Source organism: Canis lupus, chromosome 9 (assembly GCF_011100685.1).
Source record: "Canis lupus familiaris isolate Mischka breed German Shepherd chromosome 9, alternate assembly UU_Cfam_GSD_1.0, whole genome shotgun sequence".
Lineage (NCBI taxonomy): Eukaryota > Metazoa > Chordata > Mammalia > Carnivora > Canidae > Canis > Canis lupus.
Genome location: NC_049230.1, coordinates 2,928,659 through 2,952,920, shown reverse-complemented (window position 1 = coordinate 2,952,920; position 24,262 = coordinate 2,928,659). Strand labels below are relative to the sequence as shown.

At 56.2% G+C, this 24,262-nt stretch overlaps 1 protein-coding gene across 11 annotated transcripts in view; it reads right to left on the bottom strand.

Moving 5' to 3' along the window:
• RBFOX3 (RNA binding fox-1 homolog 3) overlaps positions 1-24,262 on the bottom strand; it is a 445,638-nt gene that overhangs the window by 299,827 nt on the left and 121,549 nt on the right. For 10 of the 11 annotated variants that reach the window (XM_038546405.1, XM_038546408.1, XM_038546403.1 and 7 more), the window contains one exon: positions 9,031-9,178. The gene's annotated coding sequence lies outside the window, so the exon portion shown is untranslated. Of the gene's footprint in view, positions 1-9,030; positions 9,179-10,562; positions 10,702-24,262 lie in introns of those variants that run through there. The other variant, XM_038546407.1, reaches the window with a different exon arrangement.

Here is a 24,262-nt window from a genome sequence, read left to right as displayed (position 1 = left end):
AGCAGGGACAGCACCAGGGGACAGGAAACAGAGGGAGGGGTCTGGGCCATGCCAGATTGGCATCAAACCCAGAGAGTCGCTGCCCCAAACCTGGGACAATCAGCATCTCTGCTGGGACCCTGCAGAGAAAATGAGGAAAAACCACAGTGGCCATGCTGTTTTCAGGGAGGGGAGTGTCATCCTTAAAAAAAAAAAAAAAAAAAAAATTATTTTACTTTTAAATAATTTAAGACTCACAAGAAGTGGTATTTTATTTTTAAATAATTTAAGACTCACAAGAAGTGGTGAAAGCAGTACAGAAAATTCCCTTCTGTTATGGGCCGAATTGTGTGTCCTCAAAATTTGTATGTTAAAGTTCTTAACCCCTAGTAGTTCCTCAGAATGTGACTATATCCGGAGACGGGGTCTTTAAAGAAGTCATTACATTAAAATGAGGTCACGGGCTGGTCCCTAATCCATCCATGGCTGGTGTTCTTGTGGAAGAGGGGGTGAGGACACGCACACGCCCAGAGGGGTGACCCTGTGAGTACACGGGGGGGCGGGGGGCAGAAGGTGGCCGACGGCAAGCCTGGGACAGGGCCTCGGAAGGGACCACCCCCACTGTGGGCCACCTTGATCTGGGCCACCTAGCCTGCAGAACTTTGAGACGGTACACCTGTTCACCAGCCCGTCTGTGGTCCCAGTCACGGCAGTCTGAGCACAGGAGTGCCCCTCGCACAGCCGACGTCGCCACGGCACCTCCTCAAAGCAGCAGCCCACTCTGGGCGTGCCAGCCCACCACACAGCTTATTCGAGCTTCCCTGGTTTTGAGATGGGACCTGTGTGCACTCTCTCTCTTGTCAGCGGGCTCATTTCATTCCCAAATCACTGGAAATACATGCTGGACGTAAGCAATATATATATATATATATTCTCTACAAAAAAGGGATTACTGGAAAAATGGAATAAAAAAGAGACAACTTTCTTATTCCAACTGCTCATTAGTAGATCCATGAGATATGAAGTTACCCTTACAGATGACTCTCCCCGCTTACCACTCCCCACCGCCGTGTCCACACTCATCTTCTGGGGACCAGTGGGCCCAGCTCAGGGGTGGGCTCGTCCACACGCGTCACTTTGAGTAGCTCCACAGTGGATCGTTGGAGCTGCATGAGCCGAGCCAGTGCCGTCCCCAGAGAGCCACTGCGGGACGATTCCAACTCTCGATGGCCCCATGCTAATCCTTCATCTGCGGCTCTGTTTCCTCGTGGGACCCAGCGCACAGGGTTGTCGTGAGGATTCCCAGGGATGACACATGTCAACCTGACAACGGCGACCTCAGAGAGACAGCCTGAGTGTACGTGTCGCTGCAGGACGTCCACCTGACCTGTCTCCATGCCTTCCAGACCACAATAGGGAACCCCAGGCCCATGGGTGCCCCCCGCCATGTGAAACGGGTTTCTGTGAGCTGATCATTGTTGATTTGGGTGCTTGGATTTATCTCCTGATGCCTTCTAGGCCCTTCCATAATGCTGACATCCTAACTAACCCTCACTGGTCGTGGCGGGCAGCCACACCCCACGAGCCTCCTGTCACTCCAGTCGTTACTCAGCAACACTCCACTCAGTGACACAAGGTCACTCAAAACACCACCCAAGCTCCACCTTCTCTCCCACCCCAAATAAGCAGAGAAAAATGACCCTGGCCTGTTTTCACTCTCACACACGCGTGTACGCAGAACTAAAGCCAGGCTCGTCCTGACCTCTCCTCCTAAATTAATTTTTCTTCCTCAGACATTTGCTGACACTCCTTTTCTGTTCTTTGCCCCCACAGAACACAGAAGTCTTTGAAAGCACCAGGCCTGGGAATACCTAATGTGTCCTTGTAAATTGGATAAAAAAAGAATTTTCTCCCAATCCATAAAAATCCTTGCTTCGCCTGTTTGCCCTTTAAGTGAAGCTCACTGCCAGCCCGCGTATTAATGCAGAAGAAGGAAGTGAGGATCACCCGGAACTGGGTGGGTGCCCGTGGGGCAGTGGGGTCAGCAGGAGAAGTGTCACCCTCTGGGGTGAGGCTGACCCACAAACCCTCAGGGCCCCTGGACAATGACCCCGTTTGAAGCTAGAATCCACCCATGTGGAGCCCTAGGGTGCCTCCCCAGGGACATCTTGAAGCCACACATTCCACGCAGCGACTCTGTGTGATGGGGACCCTTCAGGTTCCATGGGCACTTGTGTGTCAACTAGCGTCCTGAAGCACGACGATTGTCCGTCCCCCCCATGCACCTGTTCATGGTGACAACCAATTTCCAGCTCATCCCGAGGACATGGTCCTTCCCCTGATGCTCGGCTTCCCACAGGGAGGCAGATGGGGAACCAAGTTTTCCCAGAAGGCCACCTCGCCCCCACATGACTTCCACATCATCCAGCTTGTCCCTGGGCTCTGTTTCCTGCCTGTGTCCTTCCTTGTCCCCAGGGCCGTTCCCCAACTGCAGCCCAACCTCACACCTGGCGCCCCTGCCTCCCGGGCCTCCTCCCTCGCCTCCTCCACCTTGGCTCTGACCTCTCCTCCTCCAGGGAGACCCTCATGCCCCACACGTGCACCACCAACTGTTCGTTTTCAGGCCTGCATGTGGGGCCTGGATTTTTCATCCCCAGTGTGCTCTCAAGACCCATCTCAGCCTTGGGATGGTGGGAAGTGGGTGGAGCAGAGCAAACTCGGGGACACGAGAAAGAATCTCAGCCGACGACCGGGTGCCACCACCTTCTGCTCTGGGTTCCTGCAGGACCTGTGACCTCAGGGACGGTTTTATCAAGAAGTGCAGTCTTCTGGTTCACGGTCATTCTGGCCTTCGCTGCCCGACGGGCCTACAGGCACGTTCTCGTCGTTGTCTTAAAAAAGACTGGTGAGGGGATCCCTGGGTGGCTCAGCAGTTTAGTGCCTGCCTTTGGCCCAGGGCGTGATCCTGGAGTCGGGATCAAGTCCCACATCTGGCTCCTGGCATGGAGCCTGCTTCTCCCTCCTCCTGTGTCTCTGCCTCCCCCTCTCTCCCTCTCTCTAGGTCTATCATAAATAAATAAATCTTTAAAAAAAACAAAAAAGACTGGTGAGCATCCTTGTGAAATCTGTGGGGGCAGGGGCAGCGGGGGGACTCGTAGAGGTCAGTGCCTGGGCTCACCTTCCTCCCCGCAGTCGTGGAAGATACAGTGGGTAGAAGTACATCCCCTGAAGGCAGCTGCTGGAGACCTGACCCCCAGACCCTGTGACTGTGATATTATTTGGACTCGGGGTCTTTGCAGGTATCATCAAGGATTAAGAGGAGATCCTCCTGGAATGCGGTGGCCCTAATGCAATGGCCGGCATCCTTCGAGGATGAGGGAAATGTGGAACACATGCAGAGGACATCACCAAGTGAAGGCACAGGGACAGACAGACACAGAACAGAGAGGCCATGTGATGACAGAGGCAGGGAATGCCCCGACGGGCTTACAAGGATGGCTGGCAGCCAGCGGGATCCGGGAGGGTGGGCGCGGCCCGGGGACACCTTGGTTCCCAGCATCCAGGCCCCGGGACTGAGGGATTGGCTTCTGCCAAGCTCCTGGGTGGGGTGGCCCCAGGGCACGCGTGGGGCATCTGAATCAGAACACCACCTCCAGCCACTGAGGCCCAGGACCAGACTGGGGACAGGGACCAGGCCGGCTCCCGCGAGATGGCTGTTGCCGCCACACTCAGGTCTCATGATTCCCATCTGGGGAGCAGCCAGCAGAGCCTGCCTTCCAGCACCAGCACGAGGCTGCATCTGGAAACTTCTCACCTTTAATTGTTCTAAATGCTTCAACACCTTGAGTGACTAATGGGCTGTAATTGGACAGCTCTGCGGAGGGGGCTGCGCCCACCACTCCTCCCCAACCCGCCAGCCCCAGGGCTGCCCATTCCCCTCCTCCAGTTCAAAAGTCAGGAAAAAAAAAAAAAAAAAACAGCAGCCTGTTCTATTTTTTACAAATGCCTCACTGGTGCGACAGCAGTTTCATCCTTCTACCAACAAACACGGGGCAAAGAAAAGGATAGCAGGGAAGCCAGAGCAGACGGAATCAAACATCCCCACCGCCTCCCGGGCTGGTGACAGCTGCCCGGGACACACAGGAGGGCCCCCGGGAGCAACGCCACACTGGTCAATTCACTGGATGCTAAAGGATTGCTGGGGAGGTTCCAGGCCTACCTTGCACCCTCACCCCCAGGAAGGGCAGGGAGCTCCCGTCCTCCTCCCCTCCCCTCCTCAAGGGCACATCCCCAGAACGAGCTCCAGCAGCAAGAGCTCAGAAGCAAGGATGAAAGCTGATCTCAACGCCCTTCCTGAATCCTCCTTTCCAAAACCATTTAGCAATACAAGAGGGACCACAGCTGTTCCCAGAAGGAGCCATGTTTCCCAGAAGACTGGCTCAAGCTAAAGTCTTCCAACGAAACTACCAGGTTCAGGGGAAGTGAGATGCCCGCATGAGAAGGCAGAGGCCCCAGCAGCATCCTGAAGGTGGTCCTTCCCTGCCTCACCGGCAGCAACCAGGACTTCCTCATGCGTGGCAGGGATGTATTAACTGCAAGTGTCAGAAAAACATCCCATTAGCTTCTGGTGTAACTAGATAAAGCCGTGCTCTCCCTCTCCCCACCACGGGGGAGACGTTTACCTCGATGCTCTAGAAAGCTCTGTGTGCATTAATATTGCTGATGCGGGCAGCCTTTGCTTCGCCGGGGCCCCCCGAGGATGCCCTGTGATGGATTCCAGTTTAACAGCTTTTAAAAACAAGCAGACAAGAGACGGGGCGTGATGGATGGCGTGGGAAGCGCGCTCATTCGGGGATGATTTATGGGAAGTTGCATGTGGCAGCTCAGGGGTCCGTCCCCGGGTGGGGGGAGGGGTGTAGATGGATGGGTTCCCGTGTTGAAGCGGGGACAACGCCCGACATGTGCCGGCTGCGCAGTTACGACGCTCTCACTGTCTGCCCCAATGCCAGAGTGTGGCAGCCCCTGCTTTCGGGTGCACACATGTCCCCGGACGTGGTCATTTTTAAGACGAGCTTGTGGCCCAGCCCAAAGCCAGTCTTGAGCAGAAGGCTGAACTCCGGCTGCACTTCCTCCTCCCCTGCAGGCTTCAGGAGCACCCTCTGAGGTGCAGGAGGTCAGAGCAGAAGACCTTGTGTGTCTCTCAGCTCCAGGACAAAGGTGGCCCCCCCGCCCCAGAAACACCTAGAGAAGGAACACCCGGCGGTACCCTCTGCTTCATCTAGTGACCCTGACACACAGCTCAGTGGTTTGGTGGCTTGGGAGGACTCAGGCAGTCAGGTGAGAATGGCAAGGGGGAGGGAGGGGACGGGGAGGGGCCGGGGCCGAAGAGCCAAGACGCCCACCATGAGTTTTTCCAGGGAACCAAGCGAGTGTCCCTCCCCGGCGACCCGCACCGCAGCACTGATCCATCCCAGGTCTCCATCACCACACCAAGAGACAAATCTCATTTTGTAGCAGATTAATTTCCGTCCATGTTTTTATTAGGGACTCAGAGTTTACTATACAGTAAAATCCAAATTGAATCCATATTTAAAGGATAAGCCTTAAAATGGGATGTGATTTATGGGACTCTTTCCAAGGCCGAGGAGGGGAGTGCCCCCAGGCCCCCAGGCCCCCAGTGAGGACGATTCCGCAGCGACCGGACTGGACCGGGAGTTAGGCTGAATGGTCTGCATGCCCAAGGGGTGGGACAGCCCCGCTCACCCGAGAAGCTCCAGCAGATGCTCGCCTACTCTGACCTTGCCCGTGACTGACCCTGAAGCGCTCTGAGGAGGCACCTGCCCGTTGACACGCCACCACCACAGAAGGTGTGCAGGAGCACCTTACAGCCTGGCTCTCTCCCCGGCTTCACCCCCCTCCCGACCCCCATCCCTGGCTGGCTCTCCTCCTGCCAGCAGAGGCCCAGGTGCGCTTCACCCGGGAAGATGATGAAATCCCGGGGGAGGGCCCTCCGCAGGGGAAGGGACTGGCTTGTCTGCTCCTCTCCCTTTTTTTCCAGACATCAAAGCCGGATGCACTGGGGTGCCCAGGGGTGGGTCTGGCTCCCTCTGGAGCTCCTGTCTGGGTCCCCTGGAGAAGAGTGGGGGGCACCACCGCCGCCGCCACCGGGTGGGAGGGTGTCTGCAGGCCCCAGGAGCTGGCACGCCCGACCACCGCTCAGGGTGCCTGGCCTCCCTCTTCTCAGACCCACCACCTGCCCGAAGTGGATTGAAAGGCAAAGTACAGCCCCGAGTCCTCTGCAGCCTTCAAACTGCTCGGCACAACTGGGACACCGGAGTCTTCCCCTGGTGCCTTCTCTCCCGCCCTGACTTCCCCCTGTTGCCCCCCCCCCCCCCGCCCCAGGGAGGAAGGAAACACGAACACCCTCTGCCCACTGCACAATTTCGGAGGGAGACTTTGTTCAACCAACAAGGGGCTGGAAGGAGAGAAGCAGCTGCAGGTGGAAAGCAACTTGCACAGGCCCCACTGAGCGCCGAATTCCCAGGACTGCCATCACCCACCAGCCAGTCTGGTGCTTCTGGCTCCAACAACCCCCAAAACTGACCTTTTCACCTGAGGCCCTGCAACCTCCTTCAGAGGAAAAGCCTCTTCCAAGAGTCACCTGCCCGCAGGATGTCGGCGCTCTGCTGCCTCCAGGGACAGCACCACATATGCTTGCTTTAGAACCAGGGTCCTGAGATTTTGGGGACAGGGAATGACCGCAGGGTGGCCTGGCCCACACGGAGGTCAGTCACAAGCCATACGTGCCCTCTAAGGGGACCCGCAGCACTGAAGGATTTAGAAGGTCCCGAGGGATGGAGACCTTCTGAGCCATCACAGGGCCTGGCTCCCCTGTCCCTGTCCCGGTGTCTGACCTTCCTCTGCAGGCTCTCTAAGGGAACCCCAAGGTTCAGCAGTGGAATAGCAGTCATTTCAGCATAGCAGGGCAGTTGTTTGAAATTCTCACCTCAAACATGTCCACAGACCCACGTTTCTCATTCTGGGGCCGTGGCACACCCACCACTCCCGGGGACAAGCCCCAGCCTCCCTGAGGTACCCTGCTTATGCTCTGACTTCCCTCCCCATCTATTCCCCACACAGAAGGCAACGTCATCCACATCTAACTCAAATCTGGTGATCCAATCCCTTCTGTAGCTCCTACCATCTTTAAGACAAAAACCCCAAATCCTTATTCTTGGCCTAAAAACTTCTGAATTTAGGTGCTACACTTTCTACCCTGCTCCCCAACTTGGCCCTGGCAGGCCAGTCTTCTTTGCTACTTCTCCAGCATGCCTCAGGGCCTTTGCACTAGCCAGACCCTCTGCCTGAACCACTCTCCACAGGGCTCAGCTGGTTGCCACCCTTGCTCCCCTCAGCCTGTGCCCCGAGCAGTAGCCTCCAGGTCCTGCCCAGGACTGTCCCAGGGGAACAGCAGCCTCCGCCACCCTCTATTGCCCTTGACCACCTTTCCACAGAGCCTCAGCACTACCCGACACTACTCTACAGGTGCGTTCGTCCCACTAGCACGTGAACGGCAAGGGCTTGGCTTGTGTCCGCTGGGTCTCCCGCCTGCACCACAGGCTCAGTGCATTGGGGGCCCTCGAGGACGGCTGAATGCCAGCATGCGGCTCAGTCAGTGCACATCTACCCACCACAAGAAGCAGGCCCCAAACACCCCGAGGCAGGGAGCCCACTTCCGTCAGGAAAAGGAAGTAAGCAGTGCATCCCCGGAGATGCCCCAGGCCTGGCAGAGAACCTCACTCTGTGCACATGAAAGCGGGCACCTTTTGAGGGATACTGGAGGGACCGGCCTGTGTCCTTGTCTCCTTGCCCAGAACTCTTATTGGCATCATTTGCTCCGCCCAGGGCAGGATGAGCACATGGTGGACTGCGGTGCGAGGGGTTCAAGTCCTTCTTGCCCCGCCTCGGGTGAGCCCGACCCTCCGGTTTTGTGCAGCTTCTCTGCAGGGAGCGGGGCTGCACCGAGCTTCCTGGTGATGGGGTCCAGAACGTGTCTGGGTTTTGTCCCTGGTTCCAGGGAGGTAACCTCTAACACCTCTGGAATTCCTGAGGGATGGGAGTGTGGTCTGTTATTCCCAGGTCTGGCTTCCTGCTGACTGGGTGGCTCAGGGCGGGTCCGTAGACAGGCACCTATGGGAGAACTGGTGCTTTGCCTTCCCGGGCAGTGGGAGGAGAGCGGGGCAGGAGCCACGGTCCAGCCTTGTGGCTGATGACATAACAGGACTCCAGTAAAACTCCGGACGTCCGAAGCTCAGGGAGCTTTGTGACGGGTGAACGCGTGGATGTGCTGGGAGAGTGACCTGTCCTATCCCTACAGGGTGAGGGCAGACCTTGTCCCCGTGTGTCCTGCATCATAAAAATGTAGCCGTCGATATGGCTCTTAAATTCAGAGAGTCATTCTAGCAAATTATCAAAACTGAAGGTCATGGGGATTTGTAGCTGGTAGGTCAGAAGTGCAAGTGGCTCCCAAGGCTTGTGGCTGGCGTCTGAAGTGGGGCGGCCCTAAGGGCAAAGGGCCCCGAGCCTATAGGGGTCTGCTGCTAACCCGCTGACCCCGGGGGCTTCCTGCCACAGGTGAAGTGGAATGGAGCAAGCACGCACACGGCCTGCTGGAGGCATTAGAGCCGCTTGCTGGGCTGCAGGGAGATCTGGGCAGGGGAAGGTCAGACCTGGCCTCTGCAGCATTCTGTGCTGACACCACACAGCAGACGTGACACCCTGTCCCCCTGCCTTCCCAGGGGAAAACTCTGCAGCCAGGCTGAGGGATTTCACGGAGAGCAGGCCCTCCTTACAGATTCAGGCCAGCATCCCCCCCACCGGGGGCCTGCCGACGCTCCCCATCCTGCCCCTGAGCCCACAAAAGACACGGACGGCGGTCCTCACACCACAGCAAGCAGGACATCCCCACCCTGCCATTCTCTCGTGGCAATAAAACATTTTTCCGTTGCAAATGCAGATGCTAAGGACTGTCCTGGCCGGCGGCGACCTCACCTGGTAGTGGTGGGTGAGGCCTGCTTCACTGCAGCAGGGAGGCCTCCCACGGGGTTCTTTCTGGAACTTTCTCGGGTAGAAATTTGCTGAGAAATAGTGAGAATCAGCAGGAAAAGCTTCAGGTTCTCAGGGACCTGAGATTCTCAACCTGAGGGAAAAGAAAAGAAAAGAAAAAGATGTAAACGCCTTTGAAGCAAGCAACCTCTTTTTGATATAAAACAAACATGGGTGTGAGTAACCTAGAGGTCACTGGTGGCCACCAAGGGTCACACCCCAGGGGAAGGAGCAGAGCCTGCTGGGAAACAGAGCATTAGGATCCCGACGTGCCAAGGGGCAGGTGGGCTCCCCCAACCCCTGCCACGCAGTCAGTCCTCCCACCTCCCACTGTGGTGCCCCCACCAGCTGTCCTTGGACTCCCCTCTCCCATGCTGGCCACACCCAGTCTGGTCACGCCCCCGCTCACTTCCTGCCTCACCCAGGACAGGGTCCAGGACTCCCCACAGCCACCATTCCCAAAACTCGCTGGTCTTTTTTTTTTTTTTTTTTAAGATTTTATTTATTTACATGAGTGACACAGGGAGAGAGGGAGGCAGAGACACAGGCAGAGGGAGAAGCAGGCTCCATGCAGGGAGCCTGATGCGGGATTCCATCCCAGGACCCTGGGATCACGCCCTGAGCCAAAGGCAGATGCTCAACCCCTGAGCCACCCAGGTGCCCCCTGGTCCCTCTCTTTTTAAGAGATTCTCTGGGTGAAGTCACTCTCCTAACATCTCCCTCCAGCGGCGTCCTATGTCCCCGGGAGAAAACACCCAGGGTTGCAACACTGGCCTGCGAGCCAAGTGAAACCAGGTTTGGTGACCTCGACGCTTACATGATTTGCGGGGGGGGGCCTAAGATTACAAAGGCAAAAATCAGCTGCAGGGTCTTGCTTCAGCTGTGGGCTCAGTGCTTCCTGGTCAATCCTCCTCTGCCCACGGGACCCTGAGCAGCCCCCGGGCCTCCAGGCCGTCCCTCCGTCCCAACGCACGCGGGCCTCCCCCTGCACCACACCTTTGTGCCTCTGTTGCTCGGGACCCTCCTCCCTGCACAACTGCCTGGATTCTCCCTCCCTCCCTGGGGACTCTGTTACACAGCACCCTTCCAGTGGCCAACCTGGAGCCGAACACCCTTCCAATCACAGCGGCTGCCCTTTGGCATCCCCTCCTCCTCTGCCCCATGAATTTCCCCGGGGCTGATCACATCTGCTACCACACAGATGCCTGAGGGCAGATACATGGGTCTGTCTTAATACCCGTCCCCAGCGTGCCTAGACGGTGCCTGGCACACAGCTGGCACTCCCTCGGTGTTTGTCCAGTGAAGGAATGAAGGAACTGTCCCCTATGCACACATCAGGCTTCCGTAGGACACTATCCTACAGTCCCTGGAGTCAGGATTCCCAGGGAACACAAGGCCACAGGTTGCTGCTGTTTGGAGTCAGGGTTGGGGGGGCACCTGGGCCTTGTCAGGCCTTTCTTTGCTTAATTCACACCAACCTGCATGCATGCCAACAGGCAGGTAGGACCCCAAGACCATTCAGGGCATCCTCTCTGGCCAGTCCCCCAAGACCGGCTCCAGGGCAGGGTCCAAGGCGGGTTGGCTGGGGAGTGGTCCCCCCAGCCCGCCTCCATGGAAAGGCTCCCACTGGCACATCCCCAGAAATCCCACAATGGAGCTTTAAAAAAGGAAAAAAAGAAAAAGACTACCAGTTTGTTTCTTTTCCTAAAATCCAGTTACTTAAAGGAGAACCACCCACATCCCAAATGGCAGGGCCAACCTCACAGGGCACTGCCACCCGCACAGAAATGCCCGGGCACCACAGGCCTTTTCAGTGACCATCCGTGCCATGCACAGCACCAGGAGCTGGGCACCGAGAGGATGGGAAGCCGCACTGAGCTCCATGAGGCCCCTTGTTGATGGGAAAATCAAGTGTGTGATCTGTTCTCCTAGATCGGTGCTAACGGCCGTGGGAGAAATGGCTGGGGGAGGCAGGCGCCCAGGTGGAGGAAAGAGGAGCCCCCATAGAGGCGGTTCCAGGTGGTGACCGAGCTGATGGGCAGAGGGCAAGTAGGTGGGCACTCGCAGAGCCAAATGCCTGCTCCTCGGCAGCCAGCACAAGAGGCAGGGGCTGGAACTCATTCTGCACCAGACCCCCTGGAACAGGAGCAAGGTGGACGGGCGGACAGCACCCCTGTACCCAAACCCAAGGAGGAGAGGTGACCAGGGACAGGGAGTAAAGACAGGGCGGGGAGAAGGGCCAGGAACCCAGAGAGCCCCCAGATCCTTCAGGGCCAGGAACCCAGAGAGCCCCCAGATCCTGCAGGGTGACGCCGTCACACCCCACCCCCCCACACTCCCATGCTGGGCACCCGGCGCCCCAGCTCTGCACAGCCTCCCCAGGAGTGGCGCAGGCCCCCACAAGAGAGGTTATTTTCACTTTGCTGCGCGGTGCACAGCTGCGGCGCTCACTTCGATGGGGGAGCGTAGGCCATGGGGTCCCTGGGAGCAGATCGAGGCAGGGATGAGCAGCCCTGTGCTCCCCCCCCCCAATCCCAGGCGAGCTGCCCTGCACTGCCAGGCCTTGGGGCACCCGGGCGAGAGCCAGCCTCACCACTGGCCGGCTGCCCTTTATCGCCTTAAATGAGAGGTCATGTCCCAGCTTGGCCGGGATTGCAAGCACATGTTTGCTCCTACTCTGCAGGAGGAAACACCAGCCACCACCCACAGGACAGAACCGGGGCCCCTGCCCAGGGGTTTTCTGGGACACAGGACTCACCCCAGTGCAGACTGGCCTCCAGCTGCCCCGGGGAGGGGCTGGTCCCACCTCCTTCTTCACAGAATAGTAAAGGTAAGCGGCAAAAGGCCAAGCAAGTAAGTAGCTATGGCGACTCTCAAGGCCCCAGGGCTGGCTCCGGAAAAAGGGAGAAGAAAAGAGAGCAGAAAGCCCATGAGACCCGCAGCACAGGCTGCCGGCCTGCCCAGCTGAGGCCCAGGGTCAAGGCCATGACCTGCTGTCCCAAATCCAGCAGGGGAAGGAGTTGCGTACCTTCCCACACACCTGCCCCCTGCTGGGAATCACATTCACTGGGCATCCCTCCCCCCCCCCCCCCCCCCCCCCCCCGCACCAAGCACAGTGCTGCGGTCCCAGACTGTCAGTGCCCAGCCCAGGGCCAGAGGCAGGCAGGGAGCCTCCACGACTGGCATCTACGTCCACGTCCTTCTTGCTGCAGGCGGTGGGGACCCCCACACTGAGGAAGCCCAGGGACAGTGGACACAAGGGTTGGCTGGCAGCCAGGACCCTCCCGACCCCTCAACCTGCTTCTTCAGGATCCAACCCCCTGGCTTTAGTAGGGGGAGCCCTCAAAATAATCTGCAGGTGGGCAGAGGCTTCAGTTTCCCAGGAAGGCTGGACATAGGTGGTGGGGGTCCCAGGAGGATGAAGGACATGCTCCCAGGGAAGGCCTACCACGGGCAAGGGCAGGGAGCGGGCTGGGAGAGGCCAGTCTCAGGGCAGGTCTCTCCAGCCCATTCTCACCCCTCCTCCCATCCCAGCTGCCAGTTCAAGTCTCCAAGGCCCATGGCAGCCACGGAGCCGGCCCAGCTCCCTGTTTTGTTCCCAAGGGGGCAGAAGGCCTCCTGTTGGGATTCCTGCCATTAGGGAGAGAAGATAGAAACATAAACACTGGGACTTCTAGAAAGTGTCTTCAGCAAAAAAGTCATAATAATAATAAGCCAACACACAAATAGGCCCCGGGCCCGGCAGAGGTTCCTGCTACAATAGACCTGTGTGGACGGGAAGGTCCTCTGGCTGCCCGCTAACTCCAGCCCCGAGGGGGACTGGACTGAGAGTTGGCCCCTTCATTCTTCCCTGAGGACCCCTGTCCTCTGCCCACCACAGGGCTCAGAGTGGGAGGGCAGGGGACCTCAGGAGGAGGAGAACTTGGCCAAATCATCATCATCATCATCATCATCATCACCATCATCACCATCATCACCGTCATCACCATCATCATCACCATCACCATCACCACCATCATCACCACCATCATCATCACCATCATCATCATCATCATCATCACCATCATCATCATCATCATCATCACCATCATCAAAACAGGACAAAGCTTATCCCGTGAGGGCAGATCCAGGCTGGTCCCTCTCAGCACCGTGCCCCCTGCCCCTGGCCAGGGCTGGCACACAGCAGGTGCTCAGCAGCACCTGCTCAACGAACAAGGGAAGGAAGGACAAGCCAAGTGTAGGTGAGCCCTGCACAGGTGAGGAACATTTCCTAGGTGACCTGACAGGTACTGAGTGACCATAACCCCCGCTCATGTGGGTCTGCTGATGCCCAGAGGTGGGGGGAAGGCCAAATACTGTCGCGTCCCCCAGGTGAACACCTGAGCCCGCCAGACACCCACATGCACGGCTTCCGGGTGGAGAGGGGTCCCGGCCACAAAGCGTCCACTCTGGCTTGTTTTCCACATCTCTGAAGAGAAAGGCACACCTGGACCTGAGGACACCTGGGCAGGCCAGGGATGGCAATCGTCCCTTCCAAGCAGGGTCATCTGAGGAAGTGGCTTCATGTACAGGATGCAAGACATGGTAACACAGAAAAGCAGAGACAACCCGCCAGCACCCCTCATTTTACGCCCCCTCCCTGGGCCTGTGGCTGGCACACGGGCCCCGACTCCAAGTCCAGGAATTGAACCCAGCGCCATTCCTCGTCGGCCTAACATTCTGGTTCAAATCCCAGAGGGACTCAGGAAATGGCATCAGCAAATCCCAGGGGACTCAACCCGCCCATCTAGGATGGGGCCTTTCTCCCCAAACCACACCTTTGCTGGTTCATTTCACTTCCCAGAGGAAGTTTTTCTGCGACTGGCTCTCCTGGCAGGAGCTAAAGGAAATCCAGAGGATTTGCCAATGAAACAGAAAGCAGGCGGGTGGCTCCCGGAGGGAGGCAGGGAGTGGGGAGCAGGTGACAAGTCGGGAGGTCCCGACTTCCTGCTGCAGGTGAGTCCCAGACAGCACATGGCCGCACTCAACCATGCTGTGCTGTAAACAGGAAGGTTGTCAAGAGAGCAGATCTCAGAACTCGTCTCTCCGGGAAAACGTGTGTGAACGTGGGTGTCACCCCACCCTACCGCGGTGACCTCTTCACAGCATGTCCATACGAGTCATTGTACCACACACCCTAAACTCACTCAAACTCACCCGGCAGTTGGACTGAGATAAAACTTGGCAAATTCAAAGTAAAGGCAAGGATTAGTATTTGTTTTTGTTTTGTTTTTAAAGATTTTATGTATTCATTAGAGAGAGAGAGGCAGAGACACAAGGAGAGAGGAAGAAGCAGGCTCCCTGAAGGGAGCCCGATGTGGGACTCAATCCCAGGACCCTGGGATCATGGCCTGAGCCGAAGGCAGATGCTCAACTGCTGAGCCACCCAGGCGTCCCAGGATTTGTTTTTTAAAAACTACCAACACATCCAAACCAAGCGGAGCCACTTGTCCTACCCACTACACTGCCACCATGAACTCAGGACTCTGCAGGTGGGCAGGCTCCACCTCCTGTCCTCATCTCCCTCTGAAGCCACCCCGCCTCCCCCATCCTCCAGGCACCGTTCCAGGTGCTGGCGTGCACCTGTCCCATTTCTCCCTTCCCCGATTCCTCTTGGTCTTTGCTCCCCCACAACCCAAGCCAATAACCAGACCCAGAGCTTGACATAAGGCTCATGCTAAGAAAGCAAAACTTGCCACCTCTTTAGCCAGGAGAAGGATAATATGGGCGCTTCACTGCAACAGTAAAGGTTATAGGAAATACATAATATTCAGAATAAATGAGTCTCCTCCTTCCGTTTTTAAACCAGAAACCAGCTTCATTCCTGACTCCCCTCATGCCTTGTGAATCCTGTCTCTGGCAAATAAATAAATAAATAAATAAATAAATAAATAAATAAATATAATTTGGGTTTTATTATTCTGGCATCTAGTGGGAGTCTGTGACAATGTTACTGTAGCCAAGCTGCTCCTGCTTCTTCCTTTTTTAACACCAGTGAGTTTTAATAATACAGTGTACCTTTAGGTATTGTTGGAATGTTACATTATTCAATGCATCCAACGGGAATGAGAAGGCCCTTATGCAATTTATGTGTCCTCCGCGCTGTGTTTAAAGCTCGGGAAATGGAGGGGTGTAATTTGGGAAGCAATTTTCCCCAGGATGGGGAAAGCAGTTTCTGGAGGAAAGGCTGGGGGCTGTGTGACCCTCGTGACAGCCAGGCTTACAGGGGGAGCCCCAGGCCAGAAGTGTCCCCCAAATGCGGGAGAACTCCAGCCCAGCTGTGGCTGGGGTGCACACAACCGCCTGGTGAGGAGGAGTCACCCAGGGCACGATCCAAAGCTTCCCCAGGCTCTCCAGCGCATTTTCCATGCTTCCCTCACCGAATCACCCTGGGTCCCTGAGTCTAGGAATCAATGACCAGGACCGAGAGCCCTGCTTCGGGCACTCAGGGAACTTGAGGCCAGCAGGCCCTTTCCAGAAGCACTGAACATTCATCAAGACCCTCCCACACTAGATGCCGGGGACACAGATGAGAACACCACGCGGGCCTGTCCTCCAGCGGGCCGCTGTGCAGAGGGACAGATGACAAGCAAACCAGAGGTCCCATGAGACATGGGAGAAGGGCCTGCATGAGACGTAGAGGGCCACGGGGCAGATCTGAGTTGTGCCCGGTGGGTCTAGAACGGTGCCTGGCACACAACAGGTGCTCGGGAAACACGTGTGAGGGGCTGAATGCACAGACGAGCGCCACCAATGGAGACGGGTAAGGGTGTTTGGGATCCTCAGCAGAGGGCAGCACCTCGCTCAGCCCGAGAGGATGCTCTTGCTTCCCAGAGGAGGTGACCCACCCTGGAGGGAGTCCTAAAGGCTTGGGAGCGGAGCAGGTGATCCAGCAGGTATGGAACCACACGGGAGGGGCTGGAAGGTGTCTTCCAAGCCTGGGACTAGACATGCTGGAAGATGAGGCTGCCGTGTAAGTCGGGAACCAGATCATGCGGCACCTGGAACACCACGCCAAGGACCCGCAATGGCCACTTGAAGAATTTTAAGCAGGAAACTATGCAGACTTGTGTCTTATCTTAGGAAGCTCCATCTGGGGGGATCCCTGGGTGGCTCAGCGGTTTAGCGCCGCCTTCAACCCAGGGCGTGATCCTAGAGACCCAGGATCAAGTCCCACATCGGGTTCCCTGCATGGGGCCTGCTTCTCCCTTTGCCTGTCTCTCTCTCTCTCTCTCTCTCTCTGTCTCTCATAAATAAATAAAGTCTTTAAAAAAAAAAAAAACGAAGCTCAATCTGGCACCAGTGAGGATGGGGTGGAAGGAGCTAAAAATCAAAGCAGGAATCTCCACCTGGAGGCAACCCCTGGCGATCATACAAGAAACTGAGACACACAAGGTGGATAGAGACTGGTCAGGATGGTGGGCAGGACCGGGGCGGGGGGGGGGGGGGGGGGGGAGGGTTCCCAGCTGGGTTGATGATGCAGGTTGTTATAGGGTTACGTGTGCTCCCTACAGTATTCCTGACACCTCAATATATGTTAACAGCTACCTAATAAGGTTTCCCAACCAAGGCTTGTGAGGTTGGCTTCAGACTTGGGCCTGTTGTGCTTGAAGAGCCCCTGGCACATCAGGGGCTGGGGGGATATGTAGCAGGTGGCTGAGTGCCAGGACCTAGGGTTTGGGAGACAATCTTGTCTGCTTTGGGGGCTGTGGCACCAGCCTCCAGGACAGCGCTGACAGTCCTCACTTCCTGTCCCCTGGCGCAGTCCCCTCCCACCTCACGCCAGGGCTGGGCTCTGCAACCACTGGAATGCAGTGAAGTGATGGCGTCTCAGTTCTCAGATCAGGTCATGAATGATGTCACCCGCTCTCACGCCACATCATGGGGACACCCATGGGAGGAACTGGGGCCCCTCTTCGACAGCCGGCATGCTGACTACAACCCTGTGAAAGCCTCTGAGCTGCTCAGACTCTCCGACTCCTGAACCCCTGAAACCGCAGGCTAAGAAATGATCATTGTTTAAAGCTGCTAAGGTTTGGGGTAACCAGTGGATCAACACATACCTGATACAGGGATTAGACAAGGATCCATGTAAAGGGTGGCTTTAGGCCAGTGAGAAGATGGGGTGGGTGGGAGGTACAGGTGGTGAGGGGCACACCCAGGTCACCCTGGGAGGCAGCGGGGGTGCAAGAGAAGCTTGTGCAGAGGAACAGGGGGCCCCTGCAGAGAAGGGGGCTAAGGCTGCAAGATGCTACAAATTCCCAGTCTCTCCTGTGTCCCCAGGAGGGCTTCAGATGCTTCAGATTTCTAAGGGACCAGGTTAGAAACCAGGGACCCAGTGATCCCCTGACCCCACCCCAAGGGAGATCTTCTCGCTTGCTGCTTCCTTGTGAGACCCCGACCCATCTCATCTCTCAAGTCCTCATTCTTCCCCTTGGTGGCACTTGTCACAAATTGTCATTACATTTTTACTTGTTTTTTTACTCACCCATGGCCTTTGAGGGCTGGGGAGCATCAGTTTTGTTCACCACTGTAAACCCAGGGCCCGACATATACGAGGTTCTCAAACATTTGCTGGATGGATGAATAAGTGAATGGAAAAAGCAAAACCCTGAGCCTCAGCTGGAGGCCCAGGTTACCTGGTGGACAAACTGTCTCCTCCCACATCCCCCTCCACGTCCCACACCTCTGTAGTGGGCAAGGCCCCGCGGCTGTGAAGGAAAGCACAGACGGGATAGGGAGAGGTGAGGAAAGAGAGAAGACCCTGAGGGTGACCCAGACAGGCTCTTCCCACCCTTCTCAACACCCCTGGGGAAGCTGTGTCATGCTCTGTGCTAGGCTGGGGGGCAACCGAGGGTGCATCCCACGTGGCCCTCAAGCAGGTCAGAGTCCAATGGGGATGGAGGCGGCCAGATGGGGCTAAGGGGTGAGGCCTGGAGGCTGACTGTCCCCCCACCTGTGCCCCTGCCTGAGAGACCTTGCACTCACCCATGAGGAAGACCACTCCCACCACACAGGTGGTGACAGGCCCCTTTGTGCTCCTCACCTGCCAAGTACTCAGGCTTGGGCAGGAGCACGGGTGTGCATTGCCATGATTTAAACAGATAATTACAATACATTCTGTTGTCTGCAGCAGAGGGCTGCACACAGCCCTGTGGACATAGGAGGAGTGGGAGTGGGCTGGGGTGTGACCAGCTTTCAGAAGGGAGTAACCATGGAGCAGCAGGTTGCAGGAGGGGGCTCAGCTGAGGGCAGGTAGCAGGAGAGAAGGTGGCCCAGGCCTGAAGGCACCCCCAGGCCAGCTGAAGAGTCAGCCCCAACCTGCCTGCAGGGGGCACAGGGGGCCCGTGGATGCTCACAAACGCAGCCCTAGGGCAGGGTATGGAATCCGGCAGGGGATCACAGAGCCGGGGTCAGTGATCCTCACTAGGCTGACAGGAGTGCGCAGGATGGGAGCCTGGAGCTGGCTCTGTGAGCCCATCTCTCAGCCCTGGCTGTCTGTCCAGAGAGCTTGGGGGCAGCATGTTCCCCAACCTTAATCCCCACACTTGCTTCCCTGGGCCTCAGCACAGCCCCCCGCCAGGATACTCTGAGCCCCTCCTCCCCACGGCCCATCACCTTTCTTCTGTGGGGTCGCAGACAGGATCCCAGCTCCCAGACACCCTCCTGGGCAGGGCCAGGGAGAGGAAGTCATCCCAGGGTCGAGGGTCGACAGGGACTTTCTAGTTGGCTTTCTCCGCTGGCACTAGGAGGCCTTGTGAGGCTACCCAGCCCTGGAGGGGGCGGGGGAGGCACAGAGAAGGGGGGCGCGGGCTCCCCGCAGTGGGCCTGGGCTGGGCAGATAGCGCAGAAGCCGCAATCAGAAGCTCCTTCCCACTTATCTCCCAGCCGCCAGGTGTCTGCGCACGGGAAACACGGCGTTTGGTAATAGGATTTTGATGCTGAACAGCCCAACTTTTCTCCGAGACTGGCTTTACGTCACAAATGTAGGGAACTGCGACCTTAATAGGATTCTAACTTTTGGGCCATGGACAGAAATGGGGAGGGCGGGATAGAGACTCCTGGATGCCCTCCCGGAGAAAACATGGGGAACACGGGGCCTTGGGAGCCCGCAGAGGCGGGGGCTGGTGGTGGGAGGGGCGCTGGGGCTTTGGAGTGGGCCTTGTCCCCTGCTCCGGGTCCTGACAGCCAGGAGGCCTGCATGGAGACTCCTTCCTGAGCTCTGTGTTGTAGGAACAGACCCCTTCAGAACCTGGGGTTTCAGAACTGGCCCCAAGACCTCCACCTGGCTGCACACTCAGGTCCAAGGGGTTGCCTACAGCCTGTGTTTCCGGGCAGGTATCTTGGTTTATTTATTTCTTTGAAAGGTTTATTTATTCACTTTAGAGAGAGAGAGGGAAAGAGCTAGCGCAATGGGGAGGAGCAGAGCTCCCTCTTAAGCAGACTCTATGCCCAGCGCAAAGCCCAACGCAGGGCTTGATCTCACGGCCCTAAGATCATGACCTGAACAGAAACCAAGAGTCAGATGCTTAACAGACTGAGCCACCAGGTGCCTCTACTCCCCCCACCACCCCCACCCCAGGCCCCAGCAGGTTTTTCCAGCGTTCCCTCCCAAGGGCCGCACCTCCCTCCCTGGGCACAGCGCACACAGCTCCAGTCCAAGGATGAGAAAATAACTTGCATCAGTAACATGCTTTAAAAATACATTTCGCCAGCTGCTATAACAACATTTGCATTGCACAGTCATTCTGAGAGAATTCCCCGGAGGGCCCTGCTCCGAGAGAATGCTAGCCACCAGGAGAAACCTGCCCTGGCCCTGGTGTGGGCACCAGTCCTCGGGTGCCCCCACCTGCCCTGAGCACAGGAGGCAAACAAGAACAGAGTGCAACCAGCGGCATCGGAGGTAGAAACAGTCCACAGAAGAACTTCTTGGCAGGACATGGCGTTTAAACCCCTGCCTGGGACAAGGTGTCACATGTCCCTTTTCTTGGAGACCTGAGTGTGCCCTGCGTGGAGGCAGGACGGTGAGCCGGGAACCTTGCTAGCCCTCTTTTTGCCTTGGAGCCCTCTACTGGCTAGCTGTCCCTTTGCTGCCCCCTCCCCACCTGTCTGTTAGCTCAAAGGTGCTGGGTTCTCATGGGCCTGCACTGGTGGAGGCCACCACGAGAGTCCTGGTGAGGCTGGAGCTTCAGCCTCTGTCCACCTCGCTGCATCACATCCTCCGGCTCAGGGACTTCAGCACCCCTGCCAGATGGAGGAACCTTCTGGAGATGTAGGGACTGTTCCATGTCTCAATGTAGGAGATGGTTATTCAGGTGTATACAGTTGTCAAAACTCCTTTGACTGTACTAAGACCTGTACATTTCACAATATGTAAATTACTCCCAATTTTTCAATTAAAAAAAAAAATCACCTCCTAGACTGACAATACATCTTGAGTCAGAGCCACTCTCTCAGTCCCTAAGGCTCTGACGGGTTGCAGAGCTTTTCAGTTGGCCAGAGTCAGCGACAGAAGCCCGATCAATACGTCTGGGAAGAAGCAATAATCAGTGTAATGATACTGTATGTGTCCCACGCTCAGGCTGAGACACCTGCCCCAGGGGGACTTCCGCCAGCAGCGGCAGGAAGGCAACAGCCACCAGTGTGCCACCCAAACCCTCAGTCCGGACCTTTGCTTGTCAGCTCTCTTGCAAAAAGAAGAGAAAGAAGAGAAAACATGACGATACAGGGAAGTGTCCTCCTCCAGGACCCCTGTGCTGGCTGCCTTGCACACAGAGCAGGGACTAGAATCTACGTCTGGCCTCCTCTGGTTAGGATCAGGAAGGGACAGGCTGCACATGGGGTCAGCAGCTCTGAATAGTGCAGGTAGGGCAGGCCCATAGCTGTTCCCCATCCCCTCTGGGGCACTATGGCTACCACATTGGCCACGGAGCAAACACCCGGAGTCTGCCCAAGACCACGCCAGGTCAAGACAGGCTGCTCCAGAACTGCAGAGGCCTGCCCTCCCCCTCCAACAGCGACCAAGCCCTGGTCTTGGACAGGCCTCCCTGGAAGCAGCAGATGGTGAAGCCAATGTGCAGGAGGGCTCAGAAGGCCCACGGTGGGAACAGCTGTTATGCTGAGGAACAGCCGAGAACAGAGGGAGAGAAGCAGGATGGGGAACAAGGGCCATCACAACCGGCTTCCTCTCTCCTAATTCGCTTCCTCGGCACGAGGATCTTCTGCCCACCTCCTGCCCTGTCTTCTAGGAGTGAAACACAGACCAAGGGCTGGCAGAGAGGAGGCCTTTCTTGTACTCTGCTGTGGCCTCCAGTCTGCCCTCCCTGAGTGACCCTGGCCATGAAATCTGCCTTCTTGGGACCTGATTTTCCTTCTGAGGTCCTTTGGGTGATGCTCTTACTACCAAGAAGATGAGTTTCAGCTCATGCGGAGCTCTATGGCAAACAGAAGACCTCCCCAGGGAAAGCATGGTTTGGTGAAACTAGGAGTACACATCGGAAAGAAGCCAAGGTCACTGAAGACACTGACTTTATTCATTCAGCCATCTGTCCATCTGCCATCCAACCATTTGTTCCTTCATCTGTCCATTGATCTATCCATCCATCCACTCATCCATCCATCCACCCACCTGCCCCCCATCCACCCACCTGCCCATCCACCCATTTACCTACCAATCCATCTTCCCACCCATAACCCATTCAACTAAGCAACCATCCAACCGTCCACCTACCCACTCACCCAACCATCCATCCACCCATCTATCCATCCACTCATCACCTGTCACCTACCTATCCACTCACTCATCCACCCACCTGTCACCTACCTATCCACTCACTTATCCACCCACCAATCCATCCATCCACCCACCTATCCACCCATCAACCTACCAATCCATCTACCCACCCATAACCCATTCAACTATGCAACCAGCCAACCATCCACCTACCCATTTATCCATATATCCACCCACCTGTCACCCAACCATCCATCCGCGTATCTATCCACCTATCCATCCACCCATCTGCCTACCAATCCATTCACCCACTCATAACCCATTCAACTGACTATCCAACCATCCACCTACCCACTCATCCATCCATCCATCCATCCATCCATCCATCCATCCATCCATAAAGTAAATCCAGTGAGAAGAGGAGAATGCCCAGAACAGGAGCAGGGGTTGAAGGATAGCACGACAAACACTGAGACATGGAATGTCTTTGAGTCTGGGCTTGGAAGTCAGATAAACCTGGATGGAAATCCCAGTTGTCCTGTCATTATCCCTGAGCAAGTTACTTGACCTTTCCAAACCTCAGTTTGTCCACCTATTAAGTGGGTAACAACAACTTTCTTATTGGTTTACTATAAACACCACATCAGCTCACATACACAGAACCTTGGTTGAGTGGTCCATGGTAAGTGCTACATATATAACGGCTACCATCCTCTCCATCATCATCATCAGATTCAGACAGCCCTCCTCACCACCCATGGTGGTGTACTACCGAGATTGGAGTCTCTCCTTGGCTTCATGCCCTTTGCCATGTACATGTCTGCAGTTTTTCCAACTAAAGAGGTAAAGTCTCTTTTTCACCCTATATCAATGTGGGCTTAGTCATGTGACTTATCTGACCAAAGAATGAGGCTGAAAAAATAGCCATTTCTATGCTTAGGCTAGAAGAAGCCTTATATGTTTCCAGTCATTCTCTTGTGTGTCTGCCATTGCCACAATTGGGCTCCTGGTCTCAGGATGGGGTGAAAGGCACATGGAGCAGAGCTGCCTCCCTCAACGCAGCCTGGAGTAGAACCACTGAGACCCTTTGTTGACCCCCAACTGACCCACAGGCTTGTGAAAAATAAAAAGAAATGAACAGTGTTTTAAGCAACTGATTCTGGAGTGGTTTGTTATGCAGCAATAGCTGACTGATATACCCCATCCCCCTTCTCCTTTCTCTGTACCAAGAGGCATCCTGTGACTTCTAGCTATGTTTCCCCTACAAATCTGGGAAGGGGAGACTTCTGCAGGCAGATCATGGGAAGCCTCAATTCCCTGCCCACAGCCCCTGCTTCCTCACTAGAAACAGAAAGTGACTTCACAGCTCACAGCCTGGGAGGAAGCTGACCGTCGTTCCCACCAAAGGAAGTGCAGTGTCCGTGGCCTGGCAGTGCAGACGCCAGTGCCAAGGATCTGCCTCTCTGTCGGTCCCTGTCTATCGGTCTACTTTTTAAATCAAGGTAATGCAGTTTTCAGGATCTCCAGGGGCGGGCTCTCAGGTGGTAGGAAGGACGAGGGTCTGTCGTGAAAAGCGTTGCTAAGTGGAAATCAGGATGGGCAGAGGGTGCCACTGTGCTCTGCCACCAGCGCATTAGGGACTCCGCTCGCACGCATGCCATAAATCACTGCTCCTTCAGGCCTGCTGCCGAGGGGCTCAGTGAGGTGGATTTTCCATGGTTATGGCAACAAAAACTAAAATTGGGTCAAACCTGAAAGGTATTATCCTCCTCCAAGCTGCTAAATGCCCAAGAGTAATGAGGCTGGTTAAGCAGTATACACGAGCCCGCACGAGTTGCTCTGCAGACAGATTAACCAGTTAAGTGGGTGGGCTTAGGCTGCAGCCATGTCTCCCCTCAGTGGGTAGAAGGTTCTAGGCTCTGCCACGTGCTGACAGTAGAAGCTTCTGGCCACAGAGACTAAACATCTGAAACGTCTGGGCCGTTCTTCCTGCCTGTGGAACCCTCAGAGCTACCAAAGAACAGAGATGTCCAACAGCTCCCAAAACCCTGACCCACCAGGGAAAAGGTGACTCCTGTTCCTGACTCCTCTAACATGCCGGCTTCGGTTCATCACAGATAGCCATGAGTTCACCGTGGACAGCCATGGGTCTGGATGGACCCAGACCGGCAAGAGCTAAGGGGCTGCAGATCCCCCGCCACTCAGCCCCTCCCTCAGCGGTTTCCCAGCATTTAACTGTCGCAGACACAATGCCCATACCTTGAATTTGCATAACATGCCCTTCTCCTTATACATTATTGATTTGTATTCCGTGCGCACGCACGCACCCCGCCTGGAACCCATCCTTCAAAGCCTCTCTGTCAACAGGCTTCAAATTGGCCCTATCATCTTAGGTTATACAGTATT